The 23716-nt window shown below is 40.8% G+C and overlaps 1 non-coding gene across 1 annotated transcript; it reads right to left on the reverse strand.

Moving 5' to 3' along the window:
* Positions 1-14167: 14167 nt before the first annotated feature.
* LOC125113115 (U6 spliceosomal RNA) lies at positions 14168-14273 on the reverse strand. Its single transcript, XR_007131345.1, has one exon. It is a non-coding gene; the product is annotated as a U6 spliceosomal RNA (small nuclear RNA).
* Positions 14274-23716: the final 9443 nt, after the last annotated feature.

The raw sequence follows: 23716 nt of genomic DNA on the forward strand, positions 1-23716 counted from the left end.
TGTGATTACTCATTTCATAACCACACGAATGGTGTCTATAAGGTTGCAAATGTTAGTCAGGACACAGTATGCCCCCCTGGACACATCAGACACAACTTGACCTCTAAAAATTGATGCTTGATCCAAGAAAGTGGAAAAGCATCAAGAAAGGGGGAATGTAGGAGAAAATGTCCTGATAAAAAGGCAGAAAGGAGAGACCCCACCATGATGACGAAGCAAAACCCGGCCAACTACCCCTCACCGCCCCCCACACACATCCACTTCCGTAAACCTGCCAGTTCTCACTCTGGTCCGCCAAGCATGGACCCAGAAGAACTAGCCCATAAGAGCATCTCCCCGGAGCCTGGGCGGGTAATAAACCTGAGGTCTCCAGCTCTCCGAGGGCTCACGTGGTTTCTCGCGGGGGGGGGGGGGGGGGGGGGGGGGGGCGGGGGGGGGAGGAATAAGAGCTGGTCCCCTGCAGAGCCACTGGAACTGGTGCCCTGCAGCCACAGGGCTGTCGCCAGAGGGGATCCACTGTGGTGCAGGGCTGCTGGGCAGCTGCCATAACAGATATATTATTGCTACTCAAAGGAGAAAAACAATTTATTTTGAAGTCCTTCAAGTTAGTGTGGGCAATCCTTGTTTTTCACTTTAAAATTTATCCCTGCTCTAGGAAACAAATTGGAATCCAATTTGAAGCCAAAGAAAGAGTCATCAATTACCTCCAGGTCACCAGTACAAATGCAAGAACCTAAATTTGCAAGAGAAAAGATGGTTCATGGATCACTTTGCAATGTAAATATTTCAGGGTAGATTTTTTTTTTTTTTAAACAAGAAATCTGAAAAAATTTCTACTTACCAATATGGTTGTGATATTTATTACATGATGCTACAAGTTAAAAATCACGAGATTAGTTTGTTTAGCGGTCATGTTGGGGTGAGTCTAGAGTTGTCTGGAATAACAATATTGTGAAAGAATTTCAATCTAAAATGGAACCAGAGGCCATAGCACGGAAAATCTCACACATGCATGCTCAGGAGGACAAAACTTAGGATTGAGAGATGAACTTCCTATGAACCTCTGATGTACAGAAACCTGAAAATATTGGAATTTCTTAAATGGAAGAAAGTTGCTCAGTTATTGCTTCCTATCAACTTCAGGAAATGTTGCCCATAGTTTCCAGAGGGACCAACAAAAAACGACCCAGGTTGTATGGGTCTCACCAAATGACGTGCATTAAGCTTTGCTTGTGCGCCTGGTCCGTTTTGTCTCTTCAGGGAATAGTCCAAAGCTGATATCCCTTTGTTTTTTATTTTAACAGATTCTTACTGAACTCTCCCATTTTTACATTCCTGCCCATAAATATAGCGATCGCAAACCCTTATCAGACCTGCCTGAAGCTTGCATTTCCTGAAGCTTGCATTTCCTGCATTGCAATTCCTCTGCAATCACTCCTCAATAAGCTCATCTTTTTCACAATTTTGAGTTTGTTTTATTCTACCTTTTTATCTGGGTCAACAAAACCATGTCCTGTAAATTATCAAATGTGTATTGTTAAGACACTGCAAGAACAAAATCTTAGCATTTCAAAAAATTTCCTGTAATATTTGTGAATGTTTTCCTAAAGAGATACCATCCAAAGATATTGACAAGATATGTGCCACCTTATAATTATCTGGACATGCAGAGAGATTTTTCTGTGTTAAAAGAATCAAAATTCCCTGATAGCTTTCAATATTCCTCAACACTCTCCTTTTGTTTACCTTTGTATATAAACTAGCCACCAAAGCAGTTGTTAAATTCATGTACACTTGAAGTAACTTAGTGAAATGATTTAATGTCTTTTTGTGTCATAGATAGAGGACAATTTCCACCTGAGTCCAAAATCAATTATTTCTTGGTAACTCTTCCAGTATCATCATAGAGTAAACTATAGGATACAGATGGTGATCCAGGGTCCTTTGTTTTGTGTATATAATATTGACCAGGTCTCTAGACTTCTCTGGGTGTAGTTGCCACCTCTTGCATCCTGGTATGCTTTACTCGCCCACTTCCAGAGTGGCCACTTGGCGCTGGGCTGGCAGAAGCTAAAGTGTGGGAAATTTTGGCTCCATGGAAAGGTGATTTGTGGCCTGGATCAACTCCCCAGTCTTGCGACACGGTGGTTGTGTCTGTGTCCGTTTCTTACCAACCTGATGTGCTCTGTCAGCGGCTCTGAGGAGTAAGAAACCACTGGCCTTGGCACCTGGGTGATGAAAAGTGGAGATGATTTTTGTAGCAGAAAGTTGTATGTCCGTAAAGCCACCATAAATCACGTGCTATTCATTATCGCATTCCCACACAGTAACGCATATGTTTTCTATAATCATTTCATACTTCTTGCTTTGAATTTACTTCCACTAAGTTCATCCAACCAATTTTCAAAGCAACACACACCTAATAAATATCAGTGGAGAAGCAATAAGCTCAGATAATCAAATCATCTTTAAATTTTTATTCATTTTTATTTATATGTTTTCTTTTGATATTAAAAGTAGGATGAAGTCAAATTTTCATTTCAGAATTATGGTAGCCTGAATTGCATAGAAAAGGGAAATGATTCTGGAAGCCTGGGCAACTTTGTGATAGAATCAGTTCCTCTTTATTCTGAACAAGAACGTTTACCTGCTTGAAAAAGTTTCCAGAATATAACCATTTCAGTAGGAAAAAAAAAAAAGGGTAGTAATAAGGTTATTGTAAGAACATAAGGAAAATTTAACAGTATATAATTTAAAGAATTATAATCTGGGTGGCAATTTTAACAATCCTAAAGGCTGAAGGCATCACCCTATGTGCACATTTTCTATATGTTTACATTTAATGCTAAAAACTGCAGTGTAAATTTTTGAGGCCACATATGCTCGAATTTGCATGTGTCCAGTTCCAGAATAAAGATCCGCATATTGACCTTAAAGAAAACCATCCACTGACATGTACCCTATTTTACAGAATTTCGTACGGGCAAAATTCTTCACAAGGGAAGCCACTAGAATAAATTTCTGAAGGTGAAATCATCTTTAATGGCATTCATATTAGAGTCTCTCTATTAGGTAACAGAGCAGAGTCTGTTTTCGCGACAAAATGGAATAGGAGCCATAAAAATACCCCATTTTATCCACATTAGAACTTCATGGGTCAAGTTTTCTCATGGAGACTGAAAGTCCTATTGCATAAGAGAATGACCTTTCTACTTTCTTTCATTACATGGCATAGTTTCTCTCAACACGCAACTAAGCGAGATGACGGGATGATGCTGGACCCCAGTTTCATTTCCCCAGATTTTTCTGATGCTGTCTCCATCTGACTTTACACATGGTTGGCAATGGTTTAAAAATACAGAGAATGTTTTGTCTTCACACTTGTTTACTTCATTGATAAAAAAAATCACATGGCTATGAATATACATTTTCCCTATTGGATTTAAACATGCATCTAGTATCATTTTTTTTTTTTTTTCATAGTAAACAGACTACTGGTAGAAGCATTCGCTGTGAGGGTGTTTTTGCTTGGGCTTCCTTAAGGGTTGGAGTTTCTTCTTTTAGTAAAATTTGGTTTTGAAAATCAAAAACGACTTCTCTCCCTATTATAATTGGAGTTAAAATAGTACCGGGTTTGGGCACCAGAGATATTAAAAGTAAATAGCTCATTCCCAAGCAGATGGTTCAAATTAAGAAGGACACTTTTACAAAATGCAGGGAACAGACAATTGCTGTTTTTATGTGTCATGTTTGGTAGCTTTTCCAAGTGTCTTTGGGAACTGATATATTGCAATAGAGAAAATACGCTGAGTCCTAAAATACTGATCTTTGCTATTTAGTAGATTTTTTTTCTTTTCTCATTTATCTTAAACTTTAGGCATTATAGGTAGAATGAAGTTAAATTTGCATCTGAAAATAATCATATACCTTTAGTTTTGTGGAGTTGATACTAATGATGCTGAGAATAAATATATGATAAGCAAAAAAATTTAATGTCATCAGTTCATTGCGATTTGAACAGGAATATACTGACCTAAGTGGTGAAAACAATACATAGCTAATGACATAGTTAACACTAATATCATGTATATCAACAAAAACCAAATGCTGATAAATCCTAAGCTTAAACCCAATCAAAGCAGTAGATTTTATAGGTGCAGTTCAAAAGCTAATCAGCTACTAGGTAATGTTATATAATCAATAATGAACAAAGAAAATTAAGACTCTTTACTACATAAGAAATACATCAACTTTTTTGAAGGAGCAGAAAGCCAAAAGGAATAAAAATTGTTTATAACTCAAACAATAGGAAGATAATTCAGAATTTTTTTTGGTATTTTAGTAGATGCTGTGGGAAAACTATACTGAAAATATTTACAATACTTCCAAATCTGGCACATGAGTAGAAATCTGTTGCTAAATACTCACAAGATAAATATAAGCAAATCATAAAAGGCATGTTTTAGTTTTGGAAAGGCAATACAAAAATGGAACAAAGATACTCTGCAAATGCACAACCTATTCAAAAAATAATTTCGGCCTTGCAGAAAAGATGGAAATTTTTTTCCTTATTTCATCTAATCCAGATGCTTTGCCTAAAAGTAATTGTGTTAAAAAGAGGGAAATAAGAAATTATAAAAAAATAGAAAAAAAAAGAAATTAGATAATTTACCATGGGGGCAAATAAAAGAATCATGGAAGGAAAACATGGTGCGATAACTGAAGGAATTATTTAAGGACTTTTCATATTTCCACCCTGCAAACAAAACTTAGGTTGTTCATATTTATTTCATAATGATTATTATTAATTACCACTAGGTGATCCTAAAGAAAACATAGCTTATTTTGTTAATTTCCTCAAAGTTAGTAATTAGCTGTCATGTTTTTAAAATTTTTATTTATTTAGGTTTTATTTTTTAAAAATTTAAATTTAAATTTCATTGGAGTATAGTTGACTTCCAACGTTGTGTTAGTTTTAGGTGTATGGCAAAGTGAATCAGTTATACCTATATGTATATCCATTTCTTTACAGAGTCTTTTCCCACATAGAGCAAAATAAAGCTATTTTTCAGCAACATAGATGGACCTAGAAATTATCATACCAAGTGAAGTAAGTCCGACAGAGACAAATATCATATGAGGTAACTAATATGTGGAATCTCATAATAATGATACAGAACTAATTCACAAAATTGTCATGATTCCTTAACATTTTTTATTAAAACATAGTTGATTTACAGGGTTGTGCCTATTTCTTCTGCATGGAGTGTTCATTTTCGATTTATATGCCCTTTGATTCTTTGCTCTTTCATCTAAATGATTCACCTGCATGAAAATTTACTAAACAAATAGTGACGCCAAGTGAACTCTGACACCGCCTTGCTGCAAATGAATCATTTTATGCAAGAAAAGAATCAAACGATTGGACATAGTTACCAAAAAATAGATAATAAGTACAGATTTTTCTTAAGCTCTGTTAGAGAAAGCATCCGATGGAGCTTAAACTAGTTAAAAGTAATGTCATTAATAGCTGAAGCCAAGATGCCTGACGAAGTAAGAGAATCGTCCACTTCCTCATCCAGCAAGGAGATTGTCAGCATCCTGCTTGGACTAATAAATCAGTCGAACCAAATGAACGATATCATCATGAGATGCGCGACATGTCAAACGATAGAAAGTGGACCTTAATTCAAAGTTGGTAGAATCTCTATCGTAGATCAATCCATTTTCAGACGGTCAATAAATGGGCTCAGCTAATAGTACAGGTATAATTCCTCAGAAAAATGGGAGTAACAGCGTATGTTTTGTACAGAAACACTAAAACAAGCACCTGGGGGAAGATTATTCAAGGTGGAAACAAACACTTGAGACAAACTAGGTAATACGGAAGCACTCATACGTGTGTGTATTAACTGTGGGGCTACAATAACAGAAAGATGTATGGGCTTTCAATCAAGAGTGATTCTGTAAAGCTGAGATTTCAATAGGACATTAGTTATTTACTCTTCCACTTCATGCCCGGGAAGCTCAGGAACCTCGGCCTCATTAAACATAGAACACCACTGAGTCTGAGTTTCAGCAAGAGCCTCTTTTAGCTCCATAAACAATGGCATTGCCTTTGGAACTTCTCTCAGTGCACCTACATGAAAACATTCGGGATGAACTGCTAAAATTGTCGACACTCCTTGGTCTAACTCCCTTAGGATCCACTCCCACCCGTGTTCACCAGATTTCTGTCAATATAGATCTCAAATATAACTTGCCTTTTTTTTTTTTTTTTTAAGCCTCTAAGTTATTTCCTCCCAAAGCGTGGTGCGTACCTGTGTCCTTGGGGCACAATGAAATTTGACACCACTAAGTTCAGTGGAAACACGGAGTGATTGGGATGGGTCTAGAGGAAACTGAGTATGGACATGGATTTACACATATATGGGGGGATTTATTCTAAAGAACGGACTCGTGTGGTAATGGAGGCGGGCAGGTCATACATCTGCCGTTGAGCTTGCAGGCTGGACACTCAGTGGGGTGATGAAGCCAAAAGTAAAGAAAGCCGTTGGGCTGGGGCCCCCGAGAAGAGGTGACGTGGAGTTCAGGTCCAAAGGCCACCTCCTGCAGAGCTCTCCCTTGCCCAGGTGAGGTCAGACCTGTGTCTCAGGTCTTCAAACGACTGATGAAGCCCATCCACATTTTGGAGGGAAACCTGCTTTCCTCAAAATCCACTGACGTAAACCTCCTCCAGAATCACCCTCCCGGTTGACCTGAGCGTCCAGCTTCTCGGCATCTGCCTATCACAGGGTCAATGACTCACCTTCGCACAGGAAACCCGGTGCAACTGTGAATACATTGCTGTAATTCAGCAGCTCCCAGTTTTGCATTTGGTTTTTATCAACACAAGCCACATGGCTACAGAAATTAAGAGTTTTTTTTACAGCTGTCCTAGGAGCTCTCTGGTGCTTAGGCCATGACTTAAGCGGAGCGTTCCAAGGACCCGAGCTTGTTCTTTCCTTCTCGTAACCCTCAGGTGCTCCTGGAAGAACTCAGGTTGCACCGCCATCGTCGGTACCGTGATGAGGGAGCTATAGCAGCCACTATGTCTCCCGAGGCAGGCAGAGCTTCGCCACACCCAATCATAGGGGATAGTTTAATTAACCACGATGCTACTGCGTGCCATGGATTATTAGCATCTCATTTCTTGTTGCAAAGAAGCTTGAAACCGTGCTCCAGTCCAGGGGCAGGACCAAACCAATAGCAAAATCCCATCTTGGCAGTTCTAGCTCCTGGAGCCACCCCGGCACAAATTCTGTATCCGTCTCTATGTCTAATCATGAGAGAGAAGCCGTAATGTAATTTGAACAGGGAGAGTTTAATACAAAGAATTGGTTTGCCGTTGAGATTGCAGCACTGGTTTTATTCATTAAAACATAGTTGATTTTACAATGTAGTGGCAATTGCTGCTGTACGACAAAGTGACTCAGTCACACATATACATACATTCCCCTTCTTAGATTATCCTCATCCAGGTCTATCCCAAGAGACTGGATATAGTTCCCTGTGCTGTACGCTAGGACTTGGTTGCTTATCCATTTTAAATGTAGTAGTTGATCTACTAACCTCAAACCCCCAGGCCATCCCACTCCCTCCCCCTCCCCCTTGGCAACCACAGGTCTCTTGTCTATGTCTGTGCATGTGTTTCTGATATTCAGTTAGGTTCATTGTTTGGACAAAACTACAAAAAGAGACATGCGTCCATATGTTCGCAGCAGCGCTATGACAGTAGCAATGGGTTATGGGTCCCAAGTTGCCTCGACTGTGGCATAAGTCATAGCTGAGGCTGGGATTCAATGCCTAGCCATGGATGAGGCCAAAAAAAAAAAAAATGGGGTGGGGGGAGTCCTCCTAATGCTCATAAAAATGAAAGCGTAGAGAACATACAATATTTGTTAGACTTGCAAGGCTATGTTGTGCTAAGAAATGATTCCCACATTCCAGTGACTTAAAACAATAAAGGTTATTTCATACTTTTGGATGTATCTGCTCTACTCTGCACCGTCCTCAAATGGGGAACCCAATTAGCTGAATAGGTACTATCTGGAGTGGTGTTAACCCCTGGGCAGAGGGTTAGCATATTCTAAGTTCTCCCTTAAGCAACTAAATGCTGCCCATCAATGTGGCACATGACACTTTACCCCTGTGCACAGCTGGTTACACGGTCCAACCCACCACAAGGGCTCTGGCGGGAGAGCTGGAAATATTTAGGGAGCATTATCAACAGCTGCCACATACGCCCAGCCACACAGTGAGATTTAGGGCTGTGAATCCAAAAAATGACAACCTAAAAGCTCCCAGAGACACAAAGACAACAAACCAACCCACAAATAAAAGAGACTATCTAGAAATAAATGAATTTCAGGTCAGCAGCCGATTTCTCTTTAACAGAGCCTGTCTAGAAGCTAATGGAGCTATGCTTTTAAACTTCTAAGGGAAATCGTTTTCCATTTTGCTGCTGACCAAATAAACCTATCTGTGTCAGAGTTCTCTTGTGGCACAGGGGGTGAAGGATCTGGCCTTGTCACTGCAGCAGCTTGGGGCACTGCTGTGGCTCAGGTTCAATCCCAGACCCAGGAACTTCCACATGCAATGCGAGCCACCAAAAAATAAAGAAATAAAAAAAACCTGTCCGTGTCTCCTGAGGGTAGAAGAACGTCATTCATTTTTGAGCTAGGAAAGCACTCAGATCATTTCTCTCTCATTCATTTTTTCTTTTTCTTATGAGGGTTCTTGTCAATACACATCAGCAGGAAGAAGAGGGAGGTGATGTAGGATGAGATGGAGGGTTAAAGGGAAATCATCTCCCCATCGAAGAGTGGACGAAGGCCTTTGTGCAAGGGGTGTCCTGGGGAGCAGGTGCCCAACAGAATCACTCCATGACAAATAAATAGACCAAGACTGTCACAAGCTCACCCTGCACAGTTCTGAATCTAAAGGGGGCCTTTCATCATGTGCAGGTTGAAGAGTTTTAGATTTCTGGGGACAGTTTTCTCCGAATAGCAGTGAAATGCCTGGCACCTAGCAAATCCATATAACAACGATTTTAAGTCAGATGGAATTAAATATCTTAAAGCAGAGGTATTTTGCCCAAAGAAACCCTTCAGGCTGGTGTCAGCGCTGGACTAAAATTAAAGGGGAAAAGTTCAAGAGGAAATAAGCCAGAAAGCCTCTAGATAAAGAGGATATAAAAATAAAATGTAGTGATTACATTAGAAGCAAAGAACATGATAAATAGATCTGAGGGTTTTCAAGTTATGAAACCCACATCCTTTCCCAAGGCAATTTACTTCGGCAGTAAACTAATAGAGGCAATTTTTACACAGATGAGTCCCTAAATTTCAATACATCAGTCACGGTATCAGTGTCTATTGCTCAGAATCCTTCTCAAATCTCCCAATGCACAATGCCTTCCCCATTATTCTCCCTCCCTCCCTCATTTTTGAATATTCATGATTTGTACAACATATTAGTTACATTGTAGTTATTGGCTTAATGTCTTTTTTCCATTAGATTTGACAGCAGTTAATGCACTGCCTAGGATATAGCTGAAAATGTATATGTTTGTATATCTGTGAATGCATGTAAATGTAGTATTTGGAAACCAATAAGAATTGGGTCTGTTTGATGATCTTCAGTGGTTCTGATATATGGAAGAGATTTGTAAATTGTATGTGATTGTGCCAGTCGAAGAAAAATATATTGAGTTTATCAGTTTGATTTGATAATCTTAAGTGTGGTCAAGACTTATAATTACACCTGAGAAGGAAAAATCTGTAGATTTCATCAGGGTTGTGAAAATTCGAGACCCCCTATAGGAAGAAAGATCAACAAAACTTTCCCACAAGTGTTGTTTATAGTATTCGATGTTTCAGAATATGAAGTTAGAAATGCATAATTTAGTCCAGTCTATGGAGAGGAGTCATTCAATATCAATGAATTTATTTCCACAACAAGGGGACATTTTAAAAAAAGGCACACTTCATTTATTGCTAATGCTTATCTCAACAGTTTTTGCTTGAATAAGGTAAATACATACCAAGTATCTAAATAATCTACACTGTTATTAACTAGTTATGTAGGCTTATAAAGATTTTGGACTATATATAAAGTATGAATGGATCATCATTGTAATTTACAACACCAGCATTCAAATATATTTTCTTTTTCTTTCTTTCTTTCTTTCTTTTTTTTTTTTGGTCTTTTTGCAATTTCTTGGGCTGCTCTCACAGCATATGGAGGTTCCCAGGCTAGGGGTCTAATCTGAGCTGGAGCCGCTGGCCTACACTACGGCCACAGCAACACGGGATCCAAGCCGTGTTTGCAACCTACACCACAGCTCACCGCAACGCTGGATCCTTAACCCACTGAGCAAGGGCAGGGATCGAACCCGCAACCTCATGGTTCCTAGTCAGATTTGTTAACCCCTGAGCCATAATGGAAACTCCCAAATATATTTTCTATTTGTACATTTATGTTTTTCTTCATATAGTTTCTCAACATATCTGGATATTGAATATTATATTAGACGCATCTACAGTATTATATCTTGATTTTTGAACTTCGTATTATACTGTGGGACTTTTCAAAGCATTTATAAAACATCATTTTTATAAGTGCACAATATCCCATTATTCATATTTGTATACATCAAAATGTAACCATTTTCTTCTTCTTTTTGTTTTTCTTTTTTTTTTCTTTTTTTGGGGGCTGCACCTGCCACCTATGGGAGTTTGGGGGCCAGAGAGCCGATATAAGCCAGAGCTGCGGCAATGCCAGATCCTTAACCCACCGTGCCACAGCGGAAACTCCTTTAAATATTTTCATATGGTCAGTTATTAAACTATTGCCTCCAGCTCCAAACACACCTTACATATATTCTGTTTTATGACTCCCAACTGATATATTTACGGATATTTTTATAATTATACTTACATAAATATCTATATTCAGGCTCTTTTTGTTATTGGACACTACAATCAATATCGCAATTAACACATTTTGGGTGTGTATGTTTCTGTCATGAATTTGGCCAAGATTTTTTTCGGATACATGTTGGCTCTCCTAACTTACTCTTCGTGTTTCCTAGAGATGGAGGCAGACGTTAGAGCAACATGCTCGGTCTCTTGGAATGAGACATTTGGAACAAGAACTAAGACCAGTCAGAGCTCAGCCCTGTCCACCCCCTCCTCATTTGGGGACCTACCAGCCAACAGGGAGCCTGGTGGGCATGTGTTCCTGGAGTTTATCAACAAGAGCTCTTTCCTGCCAGGAGCCTGCTGTCCTTCGGAGCAGCCTGAGATCAGATGGGCAGGTCTTTGATGCTGAGCTGCAGTGTTAGAAATGCTATGTTGCCACAAAACTAAGGTTTTTCTCTTAAAGCTCTATCAGCAGGTCTGTTCTTAGCAGAGAAAAAGGTTGCTATTTATAGGAATTCTTTGTCAGAATTTCTGAACATTTCAGGGCTTGAGAAAATGCTGTCAAGCATGGTAACGCTACCTGTAAATCTCAACAGCACCCTGGCTAGAGTTAAATGTTATTAATTCCTTTAATAAGACATTTTGATGTGTGGAATTGTGGAGTATTTGCTTAATACTTTAAAATCATCACGTAGAATGCTATAGCTTATTACCATGGATATCAGGAAAAGAGCCAAGGCTAGGTAATCGTCACCCTTAGGAACACATTTTAGACATGATTAAGACCAGAACATTGATTTAAACTTTTATGCTTTTTTTTAATCAAGCTAGAAAAGAAAGAAAGAAACAAAGAGAAAGAAAGAAAGGGTTGAGTGAAACTAAAGCACCATTTGTTGAACAGGACATAACTGCTGTAACTCCATTGTGGTGTTGACTGGGTGAAGGCTGATTGAAATAACTATCTCCTTCTTGAAACAACTATTCTGGCTTCCCTGGATGATGCTTGACTTGATGTGTGCAAAGACGCAGGGGTTAGGGCCGAGTTTTTGCTGCCTTTCCTCTGTGTACTCAGGGGTTAGGGCCGAGTTTTTGCTGCCTCTTCTCTGTGTACTCTTTGCCTTGTGAACTTGCCGTTCATCCCGCCAGGGGCAGGGTGCAGTTTGGCCCTTTGACTTTAGGTTCACCCCACTGGACACGCTGGACAATGGCATATCAGCAGACACAGCACAAGCAGAAGCTTGAGATGTGCTGGTGGCATTGGATTTGCTCTCTTGTTCCTCCATCATTGCCATGGGAAGGATGTGCCCCAACCAGCACGCAGGTTGGGAAGGGTCGGGGGTTAAAGGCAGACTGGGATCTGCCTGAAGCTTAGAGTCAAGCCCAGCCATGCTCACTTTGGCTCAGCTGACCTCTAGCTGGTCTGCAGAAATAAACAATAAGCACACTTTGTTTCAGGCAGCTGCCTTTGAGACACTTTGTTACACAGCATCCCTGGCCGATATAAACCATCCAGTTCTCTACTGGGCATTTTCATGTTGATTTCGTCAGTTTTCATGCCTAATAGTCAATTACATGAGGTAGGCTTTTGGACAAGGACTCAGGCCTCCAGTAAGAGCTATTGGGGATGTTCAGGGCAGGGCTGACACAAAACTTTAACTTGAAAAAAATAAAACCCACAAAAAAAGGGGCTCACACTAAAACAAGTTACTTGGGTGTGAAAAAGTTACATATGTGGGGAACTGCAGGGTCCTTTCTGAGTTCCTGTATATAGAAGATCCATGTCCAACATCTGCTCTTCAACAGGGGTGTGAGAAAATCGTTCTATTAATTAAAGGCATTACTGAATATGTACCTGGACAAAGTGCAAACATTGTGCTACCTCTGAGGTGGTCCAAGAAAGTTCCTAAAATCTATACCCACAGTGCACAGAGCGTCTCGTTTTTTACCTTTGGACCAGTTAAATGTTTGCAACTTTTTTTTTGTAATGGCAGCACCTGAGGAATATAGAAGTTCCAGGGATTGAATCTGAGCCACAGCTGTGACCTACGCTGCAGCTGTGGCAACTATGGATCCTTTAACTCACTGTACCAGGCTGGGGACTGACCCCGCACCACTGCATTAACCAGAGCTGCTGCAGTCGGATTCTTAACCCACTGTGCCACAGCAGCAACTCTGCATCTGAAATTTCGAGTAAAATTTATTCTCTGCTTCACCAAATTGCTGTCCTTCTAAACGCACACCGAGGGTCTAGGACATTCGGAAGCTACACAGGTCCTAGACAAGTCACAGCATCACAATCCTGAGATTTTTCTGAGCCTCGTGAAACAGTAATAATTGGTAACCACACCCATTTGACACAAGACCATAGAATGCAGAGTGAAAAATGTCAGATCGTCTGGGAATGACCCTTTGTTAAGGATTTCTCGCAATTTCTGAGTATCTTGGAGAAGTTTCTTAATTGTTTGCCGCCTCTGCTGGCTAGGCAAACCTTAACACATGGAGGGCCAGACGGTGAGGAAAGAGAGGGACAGGACCAAATTAATGAAAATAGTCTTTCAGCTTGTTATTGAGTTTGCTGTTTTCCCCAGTCGCTCTGTTTGTGACAGTTGCCTTACATGAGGGGCCCAGAAGCAAGAAATCTGTTTTCTGTTAAATAACAAGAAACAGGTAAATAACAATAATGAATACAAATAGAATTATATTATTTCCTGTTTTTGAAATGTTATCGTGCTAACCTCGCGTCTAGCTTTCAGAAAAACAGACGTAGCTGATCTCCTTTGAGGTCAGCAATAGATATGAGGGACCAAAGAACCCCAAGAGGCAGACAAGAAGCACGTCGCAAAATACAAAACAGCTTGGCAGAAGACATGGAATAGGGAGAACTGGGGTATTTAAAGGCTTAGCTTGGAAAGAAACACAAATAAAGGGCACATATTTTGAAACGTAATTAGGTTTATCTTTGGAATTGTTCTGTGACACCACCACCTTGTGGCCAAACTTAAAAGAGTTTTTCATTGCAAACCCATCAAGCCTGGGTTTACTTCAAAATAAAGCTTCCTAAGAATATTCTACCATAATAAACTTATTCAACACGGTGTTTTTTTAAAAAATAAATTTCACTGTCATTTTAAGTCCCGGTTTTATGTTAGCTAAAATTCAAAAAGGTTATCGTTATGTAAACTATTGAGAAGGATCTTATTGTCCTCAACATGGAATGCTTCGTGAATCTGCATGTCATCTTTGTGCAGGGGCCATGCAATCCACTCTGCATCATTCCGCTTTTAGCATATGTGCTGCTGATGCGAGCATCACCTCCCAGTATCTTCTGAAAGGAGAGAAAACACATCATACGCCCACTATGCCAACCTTGGTATGAGCGAGTTCAGCCCGTTTCAGCTCGTTTAATTTCCTCTCAGCGTTCTGAATTGTTCTTTCTCCTAACAGAAATCTTTTGATATTCGTGTCCACATAGGAGGATGCGGTGTTATAAAGTAACTTGACTTGGCGCTCTCAGCGAAGGAACAACAGAGGCGCCTCCGGAGGCTTATGCTCTGTGCTTAACATCCATGATCCCCCTCAACCAACACAGCAGAAATAAAAAATAAAAGGATTTGAAAAATGTTTGTTTGCGATAAGTTACCAATGAGCAGAAGTCAGAGTTCACATGGAAGGAAAAGAGGTTTTGGTTTGATCTGCTTGACAATTACAACCCCAGCTGGTATCTACTGCATAAAATTAAGGCTTATACGGAGAGCATCTCCTGGGATGGGTGATTCCCTTGAGTGACAGAGGAAGGACATAACACGCTCTGGAACGAATAGGCTCTGTTTTAGAAGGAATGAGGGAAAGGTCAAATTCAGAGGGCGCCAGCCTGAGGAGTGACTTTTGGGAGACCTCAGGGTCGCACAGCCGCCAGTGGAGCCATGATGGGAGTCCTTACAAGCACTTTCGGAGTCGGCTCTTTAGCCAATCGTCTACGCAACTTATGTGAATTCTATTTCATTCAACCTATAGATGTATATACATAGTTTTCATGAAGATTTCTTTACATAAAATATAAGATTTCAAGTGTGTGGCTTATCTCATTTCATTATTCTTGCTGCCAGATTCACTTTATTTCTGCATAAAACAGTGACACCTAGGGTTATTGGGTTAGTTTTTCCTCTGTAAATAACTCCGGCACTCTCTTCTGATAGGCAATTCGGATTATTACTTATGAGGGCCATCAAGCTGCAGATGCATTTAGCTGCATCAAAAATAAAATACCCATTGCCTTCTGATTCATGATATGTCCAGAAAGCTTAAATATTTTAGTGTGTATAATATATTTTGTCACCGTAAGTCACTTTCACAACTCACTGTGCAAGAAGTTATTAGCTGGTGGCCAATATTTTCTCAAGGTTGAATCCACCTGCCTGGCATTTGCCAAACAGTTTCTGAGCCTAAATCCCAGAAGGAGTTGCTATTCTTATAATGTAAAGAATGAAAGTACATCTGCTGTTCCTTACAACCAAAACGACACCTGCCCTCATGCTGTGGCTTTTGGTATTCATATTATCACTGCACACGGTATGAAGATATAACCGTGTCATGGTTTTCAACCATCATGAGGAAATTCACTTATTTTGCATCTTGCGGGTCACTCGATGGGGTCGAGTCCTTTGGTGCAATGGACCAAAGGACCATTGAGGAATGTTACCTCAGCATTTATGGGGACATGAGATAGAAATGCAGCTCTCAGGACAGTGATATCTGCAAGGGATGGTTTCAGCCACTGTATAGAGGTGGCGAGTGGACCGTTTACAGTCCAAGAGAATAGTCAGTTTCATTACCACATCTGTGAGTTGCCTACATGTTCTGCAACAAATTCCCATGAGCTTGTTGGCTTAGAACAGCACAGATGTATTGCTTTATAGCTCTGGAAGTCAAGGTGCGTCTTAAGAGGCTAACATCAAGGTGTGTGTTCCTTCTCTAGGCTCCTTGCCTTTCCTAGTTGCTGGAAGTTGCCTGCATTTCTTGGCTCATGGCCCTTTCCTCCATTGTCAAGTGCATCACCCAGCCTCTGCTTCCATTCTCAGGGCAACTCTTGCCTCCCTCTTATGATGACAGAGGTTCCCTGACTTACAACGGCTCTACTTAGAATTTTTCAGCTTTACAATGGGACTAAAGCAATATGCATTCAATAGAAATCATCCTTCAAATTTTGAATTTTGATCTTTTCTCAGGCTAGTGATATGAATTAAGATACCCTTCTGGGATGCTGGGCAGTGGCAGTCAGCCACGCGATCATGAGTGTGAACAACCCATTCTGTACCCAAACAACCATTCTGTTTTTAATTTTTGATACAGAAGTCAATGAATTCCATGAGCTGGTCAGCACTTTATGTAAAATAGGTCTTGTGTTAGATGAGTTTGCCCAACTGCAGGTTAATGTAAGTGTTCTTAGCACGTTCAGGTAGGCAAGGCTAAGCCATGAAGTTCAACAGTTTGGGTGTACTAAGTGCATTTTTGCCTTATGATTTATCAGGATGTAACACTATCATGAACCAAGGAAGATCTGTTTATAGATACCTCCAATAATTCAGAATAATCTATCTCAAATTTAATCAAATGTGCAAAGTCCCTTTTGGCAGGAAAAATAACATAATCACTGATTCTGGGGATTAACATGGTTAAGGCTTTGGAGGTCATTACTCTGTCCATTGCACCAAAGGACTTGACGACTGATTCTGTGACAGGCACTTTCACAGCTACCAAAACACCATTTGGATGCTTCCCTCCTACCAGGTACTTTGTCATAAGAAGTGCAGGTGTTGCCCGCCAGTAGCTGATAGTCAAGCCTGTTATGACAACATGGCAGATGATCTTAACGCCACCTGGTCGTTCTAGCACCGTCTCCTAGTCCAGAAACTCTGCCAGGCAAGTGTCGTTCTGCAGATCCCCACCAACTCCTCTCTCTCTTCTTTTTTAATAATTCAGGGACTTTATTTTGTTTTTAATTGGGCAACCATCATCACAACCTAATTTTAGAACACTTCCATCCTAAACCCCCAGTTCACCCTTCCTCCCTGCTCCTGTCCCCTGTGGTAACCACAGGTTTTTCAAAATCTGAGAGTCTGTTTCCGTTCTGCAAATAAGTTCTTTTGTATCCTTTTTATCCAGTGCCTCCGATGGGTGGACTTTCTATCTCACCGGGAAAATCAAAGCGATTAGAAAAGAACTTCTAGAGCCTTCCACCACCACATCCACCCCCTGCTTTCTTGTGCCCCAAAGTTGCAGGAATCATGCCCTCTGCTTTGCTTTCTTTTTCCACAGATAAACCTTTGGCACTTCCAAGTATAACTTTCCCAGGTGGGCACCAATTTCTCTGTTTCTTCTCCTCCTCAAGGACAAGACTTCAGTGACCCTACTAACTGCCTCCTGCACGGAAACATTCCCATTTGCATACATACAGGATGGCATTATTTCTTTCCTCTTAAAAATGAAAACTCTCCTGGTTTAATATCGCCTTCAGCTAGTACCTCAGAGCTCCCCTTTGCTTTATGGTAACATTTTTCCTCAAAAGAATACGCATCCTCCTTTCTCGCCTTGAAGTCTCTCTTAAATGCATTCCAAGCACTGTTGTATTCTCTCTGCTCTCATGTAACTGCTTATGTAGAAATACTGCTGATAACAGCTCACACAAATATAATACTATATTCCAAGCATTTCATACGACTCTTTAGTTTTTCAATAATTCTCACAACAACCTTCAAGATAGCTGGCAAAAGTAGAGTTGGCATTAAAATCCAAGCAGACACCTCTGAAGTCCCTTCTCTTGGCTACTACACTATATCACCTCTCTCACTCACCAGTAATCTCCGCATTCTGAATATAATTACTAAACATTGGTCTTAGTCTTCTCTAACCTATTAGCAGCATTTAACCCATGGATTCTCTCTTTCAAAAATCTTCCATGGCCTCCCATTGGCTTTGGGACTCTACACTCTTCTGGTTTTTCTTCTACTTCATTGGTTACAGTTCTCAAGAGGAACAGGGAAGATAAACAAATGGAAATCCCTGGTTCTTTGCCCTGAAGGGGGGGATATTTATATGCAGGAGGTAAGCTTGATGAGCAAAGTCATCTTTCTACAGTGTCTGGAGAGAGAAATTCAAAGCGCTGTGGATTTAGCATCAGTTTGTTCCTAAGTCTCCTGTGGAACTGTGGACATTTTCAAGGCTTGGTGCTTAGGCTGCATTTTATTTTTAATTGAAGCATAGTTGATTTACAATGATTGTTAGTTTCTGCTGTAGAGCAAAGTGATTCCGTTATGTGTATATATATACACATATTTTTTTCATATTCTTGTCCCTGATGGTTTATCGCAGGATGTTGAATAGAGTTCTGTGTACTTTGTTTATCCATTCTATATAGATTGCTTGGATCTGCTAATCCCAAACCCCCCATCCTCTCCCTGCACCCCCTCAACTTGGCAACTGAGAGTCTGTTGTCTGTTCTCTTTGTGCTTAAAGTGCATTTTGAAATATCAGTAGGAGGCTGCCAGATTGAGACTGTTCTAAGCTGATGGAAGGCACATGTGAACATAGGAACCCATAGATATTTGAGGAATAATAGGCTCAGTGTGGTCATTTTCACACACACACCCCTTTATTTGATTTTGAATTAGTACATCTGGGAATTAGGCTGCATTGCCGGCAGAAATTGCAACATGCTGTGGGGGCTTTGCAGCCACGTTCAGCCGATCGTACATTAGACCCAAGCAGAGCCCTGTTACCATGTGCTGCCGCCCGGGCTGCATTCACCGCCAATCTGGTTTCATTTCTCTGGGGTGGTTCCCAGACATGGACATTTTTGCTCCCAATGATGGGAGGATGAACCGGAGAGCGAATCTGGAGTTCAAGTCAAGGCTAAGGCTACAGACATTTCGGCCTATGCTGGGGAGTTCGGATTTTATGTTCCAAAGCAAGGCTAGAGAAGGTTTTATGCAAGATCAGAATGTGAGCAAACCAGTGTTTTGAGAACAAAAATAACTCTAAAGAATGGCCTGAGGCCAGGGGAAAGAATATAGTTGACATAGTATTGGCATTTTTTTTTTCTTGCTTTTTAGGGCCGCATCTGTGGCATAGTCAAGTTCCAAGGTCAGGGGTCAAATCAGAGCTGTAGCTGTCAGCCTACACCACAGCCACAGCGACACAGGATCCGACCCGCGTCTGCTACCTACACCACAGCTCAGGGCAGCGCCAGATCCGTAGCACACCGAGCAAGGCCAGAGACGGAACCCGCAGCCTCATGGGTCCTGGTCAGATTTGTTTGTGCTGAGCCACAGTGGAACCCCTCAGCGAGTCCAAATCTTATTATTTAGTGGCTTTCGACTGTTTGCTGTGCTCTGAACATGTCCCATCCTTAGTTTGGCAAGAATTTCTCCCTCCTTCCCTTCCTGCTCAAATATCACCCAATACATCAAACTACACACACCACCCCACCAGTTCCGTCACCCCCTTTCTCAGCTTTTTTTCCTCCCACCCCATCCATTACTTCCTCTAATGATGAATTATTTCTACAAGGAAGAGCATTGTGGGCACAGGATGAATTATTCATGAAAGGAAGGAGGGAGGAAAGCAGGAAGGCCCCTTAGGAAAAAAGCTTGTCTTAGGGGAAAACGCCTGTTTCTGCTTCGAAGTCCGAAAGGCCAGGCTGCAGTGCGGATGTCAGCAACTCACCTCACAGGGGAATAAAAATAGTAGAGAAACAAGCTGGTGTACTTGGAGGCATGTGAGCTTGGTGGCATGATAAAGGAAAGAAAAGTAAAAATGTTGCAAGCTAAATTTTCAGAGCTTTTACTTCCTCCACCCCTAGATGGTTCAGAGAACATGACAAGCACATTCTCAATTTTTACTCCACGATTTCCTGTATGAGATGCTACCATTTGGGTCCCCCTAAGAGAGAGAATAGAAAATGCGAAATTCTTTGAAGTCTGCAATCATACTTACGGTGTTTAGCATGAGCTTTGGGGGGTCTGGGATGATGTGAATTTAGTTAATGATTGCTTGATGCACCTATGAAAGCCTTGTCTGGGAACCCTCTCTGCACCAGGCACAGCACCAGACCCTGCCCCTCAGGTGACCCAGACTGGATGACGTCCCTCATCTGACGTACAGTTTACTGGAGGCAGACAAGCATTTAAATAAAGCAGTACGAAATTCATGCGTCTTACATCGTCAGGTGGCTTATGCATTCAAAGTAATGGAGAAGCTAAGACAGTCCAAACTTCCTGGATAGGAATGAAGGTAAGAATTTAAAAAAACTTTTATATTTAGTATCTGAAAATAATGATCAAATGCATCATGCTCTCTCAACCTCATCACTCGGAATTTGAAGTAGAACTAAACCCAGGACCAGACGGGGAATAAACCCTTGTTTCCAGAAAAGCTGCACTGGGAGACACAAATTGGGATGGAACTTTGAGTCAGCATTGGGGTTTTTCTGACTTTTCCCGGTCCAGACTTTGGGACAGGGTCATTTTAATGTCTTTAAAACACCGCCTTTTGGTAACTGGCCATGGCAGCCACCTTCAGACCGTCCTGAGGGAATTCTAGGCGGCATCACAGCATCAATGTTAACATTTTAGTGCCTACGTGCTTACACTTCATTACAATATAGTGTCTTTTACACTAGTTACATCTACAAAAGCTCATTTTCTCTGTCAAATGAGGTGTCCAGATGCGAATTGCCACAACTGACTCTGGTAAGATGCCTAATCACACCCTATGTCAAAACCAACAAAGGCCGTCGCACGGTGCTCTCAAGGTCATATCTAGGCTCAGCCTATTCTCAGCCTTGGGACGGGTCACACTCCAAGCTGTCAAGCCACTGTCTTCAACCGGTTCCTTTTCTCTCTTTTAATGTATATTTTCTGCATTTTTACTGCCATAATTTTCCCTACACCTCTTCAATTCTGTGTCTATGATTGCTTTATAGCATTTCCAGTTCTGATGAAATTCCAGGCATATTTCCCCAGAAAAGGCACTACACCCTGAATCTTTATCTTTTCTTCAAAACATAACAACGCTCTTTCACATATTCCTCGTATATATATTTGATATATATATATTTAATTTATATACATAACATATATTAAACTCCATAGTATAGATATCAGGTTAATTTGTACATATATTACACATAAATGTGTGTGTGTATATATATTTATATAAATGTGAATATATACGTATATATTTTTTCCCCATTAACACTTGCCTGGGTGGAGAAAATAAATGTTTGGTTAGGAATTGTCATTAAATCATGAAAGTGTCTATTAGAATTACAGGTGTAACGACAAAGCTAGTGAGGGAGCTACACTGGAATCGGGGTCCTTTAATGCTCTTTAAAACATAACCTGTAGGTAACTGGCTTCTCTACCCACCTCAAAGCCATCCTCACACCAATCCCCTTGCTGTGATAGAAGTTGTATTTTCTCCTTTATGTGCAGTGGTGCTAATTATCCAGAAGGATGTAGTATCTCTTGGCACCAGCATTTTGCCTGCTTAAATCACCCATTGATTTTAGACTGAGCCAAATTTCATGCAGCAATTTTGTATTCTGGTTAAGATCTAACGCTCTCCAGCCCCATGGATACCAAGTTGAATTCTGGTACCACCAATCACTTGTTAAATGACTCAGGCAAGTTTCTCAAACTGTCTACTGCTCAAATTCCTTGCCTGTGAAATGGAAGCAATAATACTGTCTGCATGCTTAAATCATGCCGTGTCTGATACACACAAACCATGTCAATTAACTGATTTATTCTCATCCCTCTGGTATGAGTTTAGATTCTGTCTCCTGGGAAGGTTTTGCTGATCTCTAGACAAGTTTAAATCCTTTATATAGAATTTCATAGCACACTCTACTTCTTCCCTTCTTAGAGCTCATCATATTACACTGAACAAGTGATATTCACAATAGTTAATTTTTTAAAATAGTTTTTGTTTCCTTCTCTGTGTTTTCATAGTGGCTCCATGGGGTCTTCCTTTTGACATCTGAGTGCATTTGAGGATACGTCCCAGGACTTTCTAAATTTTTTTTTTCCTGCACCCATGGCACGTGGAATTTCCCAAGCCAGAGGTTAAATCTATGCCACAGCAGTGACCTGAGCCATAGCAGCGACCCTGCCAGATCCTTAACCAGAGAACTCCTTAATCATCATTAAATAGGAAAAATCTTTTTGGATACTTCTAGCCACAAACTCTCTCAGTGTAGAGATGAATCTATCTACTCTAGTGTAATCATAATTTTAAAAATCGAATTTCAGAGTTCCTGTAACGAAGGCTCAGGGTCATGAAACTGACCAGTTTCCATGGGGACTTAGGTTTGGTCCCTGGCCTCCTAAGTGGGTTAAGGTTCCAGCCTTGCTGTGAGCTGTGGTGTAGGTTGCAGAGATGGCTTGGATCTGGCGTTGCTGTGGCTGTGACATAGGCTGACAGCTGTAGCTCTGATTTGACTCCTAACCTGGGAACTTCCATAGGCTGCAGGTGCAGCACTAAAAAGACAAAAAAAAAAAAATTGAATTTCATTTAGAGTTAAGATTTTACCCTGTTTGGGACCCTGCGTGAGGGACCATAGTCTGTTTCTTCCCTCTTTCGCATCTGGTGTTCCTGCCCTTTGTCTCCTAACTTATGCCCGGCACATCTTTTCTTTCCCAGAGACGGCCTTGCAGTGTAGGAGAAGGGATAAAGGAACTGGAAGTGGATGGGTCCTAGTGGATCAGGACTCTTACACTCATTCTGCACCCGTCCTTTCTGGACAGACAGAGCAAATGCTTAATTTTAACTTCCTCGCTTTCTGCAAGAAACCCCTTCATGGCAAGGTCCCACCTTCCTTTGACTGAGGCTTTGTTTGTGTTGGCTCCTCGACTGACAATGAGATGAAGAGAGTTCCATTGAGTATCCTGCTATCCTTGCAAACGGATGGTTACCTACCTTTCCCATTAATAGTCTTAGGTATTTGGAACAGTCCTAGCTGTTTTCTTACTCTACACAAAACACGGGGCCGGGTGGGTGGGGGGGGTGTCCATGAACTGAAACAAGGTTGTGGATGGAAACGGGTGTTTTAAGGCACCATCTTTGCAACTCTTGAGAATCTATTTTTGCCTGTCCTCTGCTTCTGTATTAAAATGCAATACACATCCCATTTAATCAGTCTAATTCTGTAGTTCTTTATCAAATATAGGCTCACGATAAACTCAGAGGGCCGTGGAAGTGTTAACGTCAGCTCTGTGCAGATGTAGCATTAGTAGGGAACACGCCGCTTTCTAAAATTAAGAAAGGAGTCACATGTTGGCAAAATAAATGCTTCCTCTGATTCTGTTTAGTCCAAATTCACGTTTATATCTTTGTACGTGTGAACTGGAGCACAGACTGAAAGAGCTTTTATAGAACAGAGGTATTCTCTACTCCAGGGTGAAATTCCATCTTTTTAAAATTCAGACCCAGTTCCTCATAACAGTTTTTATCAGAAATTTTTAGGAAAGGCCTGTTGAAAGGGGTTTCCTCAAGTATTTTAACTAAGACTCTGAAAGGCAAAATCCAGAATTGTCAATATCCATTACCATGTCATTTTATATACCCAATTTTAAAAAGTCAATCATTCGACAATTTTAATAGCCCAGATGCAGCTTAAACTCGTTCCCTCCATCCTGTCCCATTTCTCCACTTATTTCTCCCACCTCAGAAAAATTTGGTTTTATTTCATTCCT

Source organism: Phacochoerus africanus, chromosome 12 (assembly GCF_016906955.1).
Source record: "Phacochoerus africanus isolate WHEZ1 chromosome 12, ROS_Pafr_v1, whole genome shotgun sequence".
In the NCBI taxonomy this organism is placed as follows: domain Eukaryota; kingdom Metazoa; phylum Chordata; class Mammalia; order Artiodactyla; family Suidae; genus Phacochoerus; species Phacochoerus africanus.